The 12,396-nt window shown below is 37.6% G+C and overlaps 1 long non-coding RNA gene across 1 annotated transcript; it reads left to right on the forward strand.

Annotated features, from left to right (window-relative positions):
- The first annotated feature begins 5,005 nt into the window (after nucleotides 1-5,005).
- Nucleotides 5,006-9,340, forward strand: LOC134299690 (uncharacterized). The gene is made up of 2 exons (XR_010006951.1): nucleotides 5,006-5,890; nucleotides 8,498-9,340. It is a non-coding gene; the product is annotated as an uncharacterized LOC134299690 (long non-coding RNA).
- The last annotated feature ends 3,056 nt before the right edge of the window (nucleotides 9,341-12,396 follow it).

A 12,396-nucleotide genomic window follows, 5' to 3' on the forward strand; every position in this document is an offset into this window, starting at 1 on the left:
ACCATGTTGGAAACTCCAAAAATTCAAATCAAAGTATTTCCAAATATGTAGGCAGCAAAGCAAAGAATATATGCAGGTTTGCAAGAAAATATATGGTTCTATCTTCTGAAACATAACTTTCACATCTGCTCTGAGTACAATTCCAGTGGAAGAATAATTTATTCACTTGTCCTAGTATTATGCTTCTCTGTGATTTCTGAATGTCCATTCTTACTTATCACACTACATCCCATCATTTTTCCATATTGATCAGGGTGAGCTGCTGAGTGGATATTTGAACCAAGGTCTCTAGGACCACATTGAAGACTCACACATTGCCTTTGATCCTGGATTAAGTTTTAGAGGGTTTAAAAAAAAGTGCATTTGTTTTAAATGTTTTTTAAATTATCTTGTCATTTCCTCATAATTTGCTTTTGAGGTGAAAAGGCAGCCTATAAATCAAAATATTGGGAAGCAAAAAAGAAAAGAAAAGAAGAATCCTTGTTTTAGTGTTCCTTTAAGCTGTTACTTATGGACACCTTAAGGCAGACCTATCATGGGATTTTCTTGACAAGATTTGTTCAGAGGGAGTTTATATTTGCCTTTCTCTTAGTCTGAGAAAGTGTGACTTTCCCGGTCATCCAGTGATTTCCCAAGTGAGGATTTGAACTCTGATTCCAGAAATCATAGTCCATGCTTTTCCAACTGTGCCTAGATTGTCCAGCCAGTCTGAATCCAGTTCAGCCCTGCTAGATGGTCATCTTCTCAATCCTCTTGCTGCCACTGTAACCACATGGCCACAATACTCCAGGAGACCTCCTGGTCATTGCAGGTGTCTGACATCAGTAGAGTGCCCGAATGGCCAGGGACCAGGGAAAGGATAGGATTGATCCCCTTCCTGTCAAGCTTTTATAACCATGCCTATAAATTAGAATTGGAATAATAATTTTAACTTTGCTGTTTTGTAATATATTTTTATAGAAGAAATTATCTAGTTCCTTCCTAGGTGTCCTTCCAAAGCCACATTGACACTGACTGAATCTGGCATGTTGTACACCAGATCAGCTCCAGTATGGGTCACCCAGCTACTCCCACAGCCTCTGCCGGGATAGGAGGGAGTCCCAGTTGTGCTGAATTAGGTTGGACAACTACCCATATCATCCTCTTCTGCCCTCTCTGTTGCAGCAATATTGAGCCACAAAACAGGTCATACCTGCAGTAACATAATCTGGGGCAATGGGTCACCGAGGGAAGGAGAAGTGGGGAGATAAGGAATCCCCAGATCACCCCATTGCCGTATCTGACATCACTGTGAATGGTGGCTGACATATAGGATCAATGTCACAGTGACATGAAGATCAGGAGAGGATGGTAACCTCATGTTCCTGGACTGTCCAAGTGGGAACAGTTGTACCTGGATCCATTCTGAACCATTTGCTACTCAAAATGTCATGGCTAACAGCAATGCAAATTAGATATATGGTTCAATAATACAAAAAAAATACACTTGTGACAGTTCTAACTCATGCAATGCTTAAATAGATCAACAAAGGAATAGCAACCACGTGTTTTAATCTTTTAAAATGTATTTACAATGCTTAATACAAAGAGCACAGTTTTAAAGCCAGATGAGTTCAAGGGGGTCATTTCTCTGACTGGCACCTGAACCTGAAACATTCATGATGATTTATATAAGGCCCTGAGATAATGTGGTTACAGTGATCATATAATGACATATATTTCTTTTCATGATAAAAAAAACTGATTTTTTGTATTAGCTCTGTGTTATACTGAATATGCATTCTAGCACTGGTATTTGGTATTGCCTGACTGCGTAGAATATGGATTTTACTCAATTTTGCTTTCAGTTTGCTTTCTTACCTGTTGGCTTGTCTTAAGCAAGTTATTGATCGACTGACTATTGCTTTAGGAAAGAATTTGCTAAAGCTGAGTACAGTGCAAAATAACAAAAACAACAAAATCATTCAAAAACACAATAAAATGTATAAATCTGTTATAGTAAAGCATCCATTTCAGTGTTTACTTCAATAAAAGAATAGCTAGCAATTGTCAAGGCAATACCTCAGTGCATACTTCAAAAGACTTATAGTACAAAAACATATTAGCATATTTGTTACTCTAATCATGGAATTAATTATTGCCACAAGTTTCAGATTCGAGGGAACATTTATTTCCATTATCCATTTCACTGATACAAAAAACAGGGGAAGGCTTCATGTTATGTCAGTTTTAAAACATGTCTTATTTGAAGAGATTGAAAAATATTATTTCTTTTATAACAAGTTTCTACCCTAAACTTTAGTTTACTTAGCTTGAGCATAAACTTACCCCAGTCAAAAAAATATTCTTAAACCAATTCCATTTTTGGATTAATGAAAAAGGACAGTTGCTTCTTGGTATAGGGACAGCGAAAAAGCCACACAGCAGTTTGTAATGGACATCTGGCATGCAATAAAAGCATTTAGGAAGTAATAAACAGTCCATTTTGAATGACTTGTGAAATTGGTTTCAGCACAAGCCCTTGGTAAGAAAACTGTGCTTTTAAAAAAAGTCATTTAGAGACATCTACAAACCCATCTCTTTCAGTTAAACTGTTTAGCAGTGTACAAACCAAATCCTGACCTGAGAATTAATGGAGTCTTCTGGTCTAGTTGTCACAATTCATAGAGTGTACACACTGCCCTAGTTTTGAGGCAAAACAGCACTTCGGTGTCTGAATGACATACCTGGCTGTTCAAATCAAAATTGAACCCACAGGGACTGACTCTAGAACAGGAATCAGCGATGTGCAGATATCAAGATATTGTTGAACTGAATTCTCAGTATTCCTGGTTATGCTGCTAGAGCTACTGAACCTGAAGCCCAATGAACTCTGGAGTAAGTCTATTATTCTTCTCCAAGTTTCTTCTCAAAAGGAACAATGCATAATGTAAGCAATTTTCTACCCACTGGCAGAAAGATCTTTGTAAACCATATAGATTTTGAAAGAAAAAATACTTGAAATATTTTCTGTGCAAAAAAAAAGGTTTTCTGCACAAAATAACCATGTTCAAATCTTGTGGAGAATAAGTCCCAAATTGTGAGGATTCTGTCATAAAAGTTTAACACTCAAAAAACAATTTCAAAAAACCCCTAATTTCCAAATATTTTTGATTTTTTTCTTTCTCTGTGCTAGAGGGCTGTACTTTGTGTCATGCACCAGGGCAGCGGAGCACCAAGAACTCAACACAGAGGCCAATAAAACTATCTAATATCTTTATTAAGGAATTATATAAAAGTAATAAAATCAAGTGGAGAATATAGTTCAGAAGCAGACCTTTCAAATAAGGTCAAATATAGTCCAGAAATGTATTGTCCAATAAATTATATTAGAGTTCAAAGGTAAAATCCAACCGAAACACACACTATTTGCCAAGCAATAGTGTGGGGAACTGTCCAAAGTCTTTCGAGGCTTAAGGTAAATCCGAAGGGAAACTGGAAAACAAGGCTTGAATCTAGGAAGCAAGGTCCGTGGTTTAAAACAAGGCAGGTAGTCCAAAACTTGTCTCAAGAAGCATAATCTGTGGCTAAGAACGAAGCGAGGCAATTCTTGAAAACTTGGAAAGGCAAGGCAAGGAAACTGGATTGCGGACTTGGCAAAGTCCGCACTAGGCTGGGAACATGGAATTCACTCTCGAAGCTGAGCTGTTGTCTCCGCAAAGAACTAACAGAGCCCGATACTTTTATCTGGGTCTCGTCTCCCGCCAAACGGCGTCCAGCGATCCCTTTCCCTAGAGAACAGGGAACGAAAGACCCAGCTTGCAGGTGTAAGACTCCCTGGATTTTCCCAGGGGAAACATGGCTAATCAGCATCTTGCTTGGCAGCAATACGGGCACTCCTCCGAATTCTCTCTCTCGCTCCCCTATCTGCCGAGAAAGACTGTTTTCTCTCAAAGGGAGGTGAGCATTGACCAAGGTCAGTTTTAATTGATTCTTGGACAAGAACTTCAGGCAGCTGGAAAGACTCAGACTCTGGCCGTAAATCTGGAGAAAACTCCATGTTTTCATCCTCATCTGTCACAATGTTACTAGGCACAGGACTACAAAGCCCATGAGGCATCACACTTTGCCTTCAAGCAGAGCCGGCCCTAGGTATTTTTTCAAGTGTAGGCGAACAGAATTTTGGTACACCCCCCCCCCAAAAAAAAAACAATCACTGAAAAATAAAAGTGTTGGATAAGCAAAAATGTTGGATAATAAGGAGGGATTAAGAAAAAGCCTATTAAACATCAAATTACATTAAGATTTTACAAATTCAGTACCAAAACATCATGTTTTACAACAAATCAACAGAAAAAGCAGTCTCAACTGAGCCCCCGTATGTTTGGCGCCCGAAGCGACCGCTTAATTCGCCTCATTGTTGGACCGGCTCTGCCTTCAAGGTAGTGATTGCAAACAATTGCTTCAATATACTAACTGTAGTTGATTTCTTGCAAATTGATCTGTTGTGGTATGGGAGTAGAAGCTTGTCGGAAGTTTAGGGTTTTTTTTTTCTTTTGTGTTGAACTCCATATTGTACATCTCTTGCCTAAAATGACTCCTTAAGTTTAACAAGACAGGAACCAATGAGGTATCACCACAGGCAAAGAAACTTTTGTTAACACAATCAGGAGCAGACGGTCTTTCATCATCACTTCAAGAACTGCTCCAGGAAAAACCTTCACAGCTAATTTCCAAACTACACAAATGGCTGCATTCATGAGAGGAAGCAAATTAAATTCTGATTTAAGACTCTAGTCTGAGGGGGAAAGATTGTTCATAAATATTCCAATCCCAAGGGTAAGAGGCTTTCCCAAGTGTTAGGAAGCTATGAGGAGAAGAATCCTAGACAGATAAGAAAATTCACATTTTGGAAGTTACTGTGCATAAATAAATAAAGACCAGGTGGATTTTTTGTTATTTTCTGTGACAAATGAAAGTTTCTCTGAGCAGAAAGTGTCTGCATATTTAAATTGGCTCCTGTCTACATTGCTAAATTGACTTGCCAATCTTCATGCTACTTCCGACACTACATAAGAGATAGCAGCCAGATAAGGAGGTGAAGGAGGCTATTCAGGTGCTATTTGGGGCTCAAGAAGGATGACATTTCTCCCCTCTGCCATTAAGAGAGCAAGGCTGTGACAAGGACCCTGTATCTAATTGTAGTCTCATTTAATGGTGTGTGTATATATGTATGTGGAAACATCCTCCATGCACCCAAATGGGAAGCTGAATGAATTTTTTTACCCAATGTAATTATTGGCTCTTAAGGTGTCCTAGGAATACACACACACACACACACACATATATACATATATATACACACACATATACATAATGTTTCCAGGACCTTCTCACATAATATCTCATCTTTGATGTACTTTGCATATTGATTTCTATGAGGGGCCATCACACGATGAATGGTTTGATTCATGTGTAACCTGTAGGAACTTGTAGGAAAAGGATCTGCAAACAATATTTTTGTAAGATGGGTGGGAATTGACTCCACTCATCTTTAATTTCTCCATGTGTATCAAAACCACAGTATTCAATATGTGATGGTAGTTTGTTGGCATTTCACCATCTATTAATAGATTGTGAGTTTCCCATTGAAAGAAACATATTAACAGAACATGGTGTTTCCATGGCCTGAAGTAGTTTAGCAGATTGTGGGTTCCCATTGAAAGAAATTGATTAAAGACCATACATTTCTCTACATTTACTCTCTTTTGTTTAACCTACATTTATTTTTAAAGGTGTGTGTGTGTGTGTGTATACATATATATATAATCTCAATTTCTCCATGATTGTAGGGTTTTAAAAATAGTGAAGATGGACCTGGCTGGGAATAGTGAAGATGGACATGGCTGGGGTAAGACGAGTCCCACTCTTTCAAATGCTTTCCCCCACTTCTCTCCTGCCTGTGGGATAAGGTCCATAGATTTACTGGGAACCTTATCACACACACTGGACTAAATGCTTTTTAAAGTCAGATCCATAACTGCTCTTCACTCAGTAAGTTGACATAGACTTATGAATAAAAATCAGTTATGGATCTGAAATTCTACAGGGGCATGTACACTGTAGAATTAATGCAGCCTGACACCACTTCAATACCATGGCTAAATTACAAATCTTTAACTGCACTATTAAATGTCTGCCAATGTTTTCCAAACAGAAAACAAAACTTATCACTTGAAAATACTGCTTTTTAAGGAAAAAGAACAAGGATTGTTGTTGTTGATGCTGTTGTTGTTATTGTTGTTCATTGTGTCCCAAAAACTGTGGTTCAGTAGGACCATATCTTCATACAATACATGATGGGATTGTCAAGTGACATAATGATCCTGGCAGTACATATTACCAGAAATTAGTCAAATGGTGAAATACCCCATGCTTGGTCCAGGATTGGCACCACTAAATTGATGTAGATACGAACATAAAGAAAATATACATAGGGATCTGGCATCCTTTCTGTTACTAACAGCCAGGCATGTCATTGTCAGTAATTGGAAACACCCTTCAATGTCTTGTTTAGATCTCTGGTATATAAAAAAGAAAGACTGACGTTTCAAGTAAGAGAAGCAAAAGGACAGAAAGATAATAATATATTTGAGTTAACATAGCTCCCATTTGTTTTTCATGTAAATCAAACTAATGAGAGGAAAAGCAATATTCCACTTACCCACGAGTCCATCTGGAAATGATTAATCAAACAAAACAAATAATTACAAAGGGATTCATTTTTGTATTTTGTGATCATGAAAGTATAGCACATGTCATTTGTAACTATTGTTAATTTCTGTTTTGTTGTTTTACTTTTAATTTTAATCTTTGGAATTTTATGCATATTTTTAAATGAAAAGAAAATGCTGCTTTCTATGAAAAACCTTGTGAGGTGAATTTTTCACAGAATAATAGTTCTTGAAAACTTTATTGTTTTGGAGAATGTTTCTTGCTGGAAGATGACCAAGGGCCCTTGGTCCCTAGACAGGCCCTAAATCCTAGGGTCTCATCCCAGGTTTTCTGTTTATCCGAGATTATTTTGCAGTGCAGACTCCTATAATCCACTTTAAAGCAGAAAAGCTGGGATCAGATCCTGGGATATAGTGCCTATCTGAAAGGGCCCCAAGAAAAACACACCTTACCCAGAAGCAAATCCTATTGCAGCTAATGATTTTAATTCCAAGTAAACATTGTTAAGATACTATTTTAAAGTAGAAAAAATAATCCTCTACATATCGTGTTACATGCCTCTAGATTTTACTCTCAGTTTATCCATGGGCACTATCAGCATACATAATTTTGTTCCCAAAGCCTGCCCTCCACATATATAGAAGTGCATACACTAGCTTGCCTTTGATAATTGTACTTCAGGGATCCTTGTATATAAAAACAAAAAAGGTAGAATACGGGAAAAGTAAAATGAAAGGGAAAGAATGGGGGAAATGTTAAACAAATAAATGTTACACAAATAAATATATGTTTGAATAGTGCCATAAGAAACAAACAGCAATTTTCTTGCATTGAGGCAAAGCAGACCAGATTCAACATATACTTTCTCCTTGGAAAAATAGTATCTTGCCAGGCTTATGATACATAAGGAAGAGCAAACCGCTGGGATAACTACCAACATTATGCTTCAATTTTGTTTGGCTTTCAGACTGCGAGGTGGTTTTACACCAGTTCAAGAAAGAGGGCTGCATATTGACATAACTTGATAAAATCCTATGCTTACAATACTAAAGCTGTGTATATTTGACAGTCACAGTAGAGCGCTCCTCTGTTTACAGTGAAGTGCTTTCTTGTTTATTTGGGAACACTGTCTCTGGGCACTTGCCAGATTCCTAGTGCTGCTGCACTTTATGTGGAGTTGATAAGAAAAAAAGAACTAAGAACAAAAGGCATGCTAGTGTCATAGAAGATGGTGTTTCCTGCTTTACAGGAGTGTGTAACCCCATACTGTTAGATGCAGCTACGACAATTGAACTCTTGCATTGTTAGATGCAGCTACTTCTGCCAATGTCATGCCCTTCAGTATGACTTTTTCAGACAGGCAGGATCTCAACTGAAGGGCATCTGAGTCACTGCAGACTGAGGCTCTGGTAAATTATGACTGAAGAGGACCCACAGGGTACTGCCATAAGCTCTCAGTGGCCAGGAGTGCATAGTAGACATTATTTCCCAGCACACCAATTTACAGAGCCTCGGAAATTCTTCAACTGAGGGCCCTCCTGATTTAAGAGGTTTTAGAGATCATATTTGCTCATTAATAACTCCTAGGCAAATGTGTATAGCAGTATGCAGTCTGCTATACCATTACCTTGCACGAAGCCTCCTTGAACTCCTTGGAACTTTGTTTGTACAGAGATGCACTCTTAATAATCTAATTGAATTGAATGTTTTTACTTCTGTTGTATTGCAATGAAATACCCTCTTATTGAAATCTCATAATTTAACATTGTCTTTTCTGATTCAGATGGAGGGTCACTTCGGCAAATACCTACCTAGATGCTTTCAAACCACAAGCTCAAGTAAATTAAGGTCTTCTGAAAATCCTGGTGAAATGTGGCTATTTTGGAGAATCTGCTTCTCACAGTCAGCTCCCCCATTTTTACTGGAAGAAGTTGCTATTTTTCTTGCAAGTTAATAACACCATCCTCTCATATCTAAGTAGACATGTAACTAAGTAGACTCAGGACCTCATCAGATGGGGTGAATTTAGTGAATCTAGAATGCTTTCACCTCTTCTAGAGAATGGAGCCCCACACTTCAACTTCAACTGTGGTGAAAGCTTCACTGGGTGCTTTCCTCTGAATACAGGAGACTTCCTATGTTGTCCTGGCTTCAATGGAGACAGCATGGGGTCTGATGTGATGGGGAAAGCATTGCCGAGAAGGAGTTGTGCATGTGGTGACAGATTTACCCACTGCCCTTCTCTTTCCTCCCAGATGTCCCAAGAAGCAGGACACTTTGGCCCTAAGTAAATCTCATTTCCAGACAGATGTCTGATTTTGAAGCTTTGGGCTTTCCTGACAATTCTGTATTATTCGAAACCTTATGTTAAAGTTTTGCACTTATCCTATTCCCTTGTCCTATTGTTTAAAGCCTGACCACATTTACAGTAGCTTACAGCCATTGGTTGATTAGCGCTATTTTAATTGAGTTTTATATGTCTAAATGTTTTATCCAGTTGTATTTTATATTGTGTTTTATTTTGTGTTCTATTTCTCAGCACCTTGTGCTGTGTGTAAGCCGCCCCAGGTCCTTTCGGGGAGATAGTGGCTGGATATAAAAATAAAGATGATGATGATGATGATGATTATTATTATTAAATTAATTTAAGCACTGAAAAAGTGGATGTTAGTGGATGTTAGTGTAGTTTATGCAGAATATGGATCAAGTTCATTAGCTAAAGATACCCACAATTAATCAAAAGGATTGTTAAGATGGGTTCTGTATAGTTCCATGGGGTTTATAAACACTAGGAATTCCACTTGATTCTTCAACTTTCTGAATATTGCTCTTCAAAACTCAGAATATTTAGAGTCCCTTTAATGTCTAAAAATACAGGTCCTGATGTACAACTGGTGCTTGAGCGACATGGATGAGAAATAACTCTAGGGTATGGGTTTTTGTGGCATTTTAAAAATTGTTTTTAACTGACTTGGTGATGGATGGGTCTGACAGGGGTTTTACTTTGAATTTTAGAAGACCTCCTTAATGTATTTTGGAGATAGGATTTAGCACTGAACTATTAACCTTACCATAGCATGGATGCTACCTGGTAGCCCTACTCAACTGTCCATGGCCATTGTATTTTACTTTGATTTTATTCTGTCTTGTTAATCACCTTTACTATTCAACCTATGAGAGACTGCATAATTTGTATGAATTCTTTCCCCATGCATCGTGTCTGGGTCAACCCAAAACATTTTGCTATCTGAACCAAAATACCAGTTTGCATCTTCTGTCTGATAAAGACAGTTACAGCATTATCCAATTTTGTCAAAGAGGGGAACATAAAATAATATAAAATACTATAATTCTCCCATCTGTGATAGTAAATATACCAAACAAGCAAGGTATATAATAAAATGTGATGCTTGTTTACGGCAAGTTGTTTGAGGTAGTTAATAGTGACACACTTCGCTAAGAAGTGATCTATCCTTGCATCAGTCGGCCTCCAGTGTAAACCCATTTTTACCATGGCAAATTAGACTGGGGTCAGGTTTCTCTAGCACCACCCTCCTGATATAATGGTAAAATAAGAATGGTGTTTACAGTAAAAGAGCTTTTGACCCATTAGCATTTTAAATTCTGCCAGCATGTGGTGGGCGTGGGGGGGGGGTGTCTCCAGGAGGGGTGGGTGAGAAGATAAATTATTAGAAATGCAGTCAGAATGTGCAACACATTTCCTCACAGAGGTTTGCTTAGGGGATGGGAAGTGTGCTAGTCTTCTCATTTTGGCAGGCAGCCACACTGCAGTTGGAGTGGCTATAAATGCATAGTCTGGCATCACATGGTACTTATTCATGGAGGTGGGGGAAGAATTAGAATTGCAACTTTGGCATTCATGAAGAGTCGTTAACCCTTTCTTCTTGCAGTTTTGGGACAGCTCCCAATGAACTCCCACTTCTCTGATGCTGTTAGATGCTACCATTAGAAGCAAAAGCAGTGGGAATATATATGGCTTGTTATTAGACTGAAAATTCATTCATTGGCCTTGGATCAGGTTGCCATATGTCAGAAAAGACTTGAAGGCACATGGAAAATAAATATCAGAAGCCTTTGTCTCATTTCTTATAAGCAAGGATACACTAATCTGCAAATTTTTTGTTTCTATTCTTCAGTTCAATTCATTCCATCTGTGAGAATTTATGTTTTCCAAAAATAATTGTCCCACTCCAATATATTTTAAGTGTTCACAAATATATGTATGTTGCTATGTGTTCACAAATTCAGAAAAGTCATGCTTTCTTTCAAACAAGTGGCATAAGGTATGTTTACCTTCAGATACTAACAAATTTCTTCCCAATCCCATATCAAAACTAATATTTTTCCTAACCGTTTATCCAATGTATAGAAAATTCTACAAAACAAAAAGCAAATACAGTGGGACCTTGCTATTTCTAGCGTTTTGTTCTGTACATACTAAAATATGTGGGTGCTCAAGGCACATTATATACAACAGTGTAATGAACTGTTGTCACTTATATAAAATTGCAAAATCAAGATGGGCTTTGTTTTGGAATATTTTCAAATATTGATGGATGCAGAAACAGGCTGTATCTGACTGGAATTACTACAAGGCAATGCTGATATGGTAATTAAAACAGAAATAGCCCGTGCTTTCTAAAATGTGTCCTGTAATGGTGTCCTACATAGTAGTTACAAGAGTGTGAACTGGATTTGCAATCTTGCCAGAGTCAACTCAGAAAGGATGTATACAACTTAAATGAACTTTCATGTTTGTTAATTTTTTAGAAAACAAGATAGAAGAGACTTCAGGTATAGAGGAGAACTGGAGTGAAATATTCATTTCCATGTCAATCATTTAAGTCAATCAGCATCCCTCTTCTATCCAGCCATCTTCTTCTGGTCTTGGATCGATGCCAGAAGCAAAAATGAAAAGAAAAAAAAGATTTCAACTGCACTAATAGGAAGAGTCCGCCAGGTGGCATATAGATATTAATCACCATCCCATGCATTAATCTGAAGGTGAACTTTGTTTTTTGATGTAATAAATTAAAACCATATCTTGATCTTTCCCACATGCAATCCAATTTGGCAAACATGTTTTCTCTATACTTCAAAGTATAATCGCAATACTGAACTGTTGAGGGGGAAAATGTATTTGCATTGCCCAAAGTTAACCTCATGTGATAAGGTATATACTTATGACTAGAGATTTAGGGACTTTTATGAATGTGGGCTGAAAGATTCAGGATTGGTTTCAGACATTTTGCTGCCTGAGGTGAAGAACAATAAAGCTGTTGGGGCAATAGTGAAAAATTCATTCATGTAGGTGATGGAATAGTGTAGTCCACAAAGGCTTACTTATTTCCCCTTATGAGTTGTGAAGTTTCTGTTTAAATATATAATTATGTAGTACATCATAAACTTTCTCATTTGTGGTTGGGGATGAATAAGACAGCAAAAGCAACAACTAAACAATAAATATCCACCGTACAAATTAGTATTAACTATTGAGCCCCCCCCACACACACACACACACACATACACACAATGTAGTGAATGATAAGAGGTAATGTTAATTGGTGTTGTTGGACCAAAATAGACATAATATAAATTATGTATATTCACAAAGCTACCCTACTAGAACAATACTAACAGACAACTGTAATATTTAGCAAA

This window comes from Anolis carolinensis, chromosome 1 (genome assembly GCF_035594765.1).
Source record: "Anolis carolinensis isolate JA03-04 chromosome 1, rAnoCar3.1.pri, whole genome shotgun sequence".
In the NCBI taxonomy this organism is placed as follows: Eukaryota; Metazoa; Chordata; class Lepidosauria; order Squamata; family Dactyloidae; genus Anolis; species Anolis carolinensis.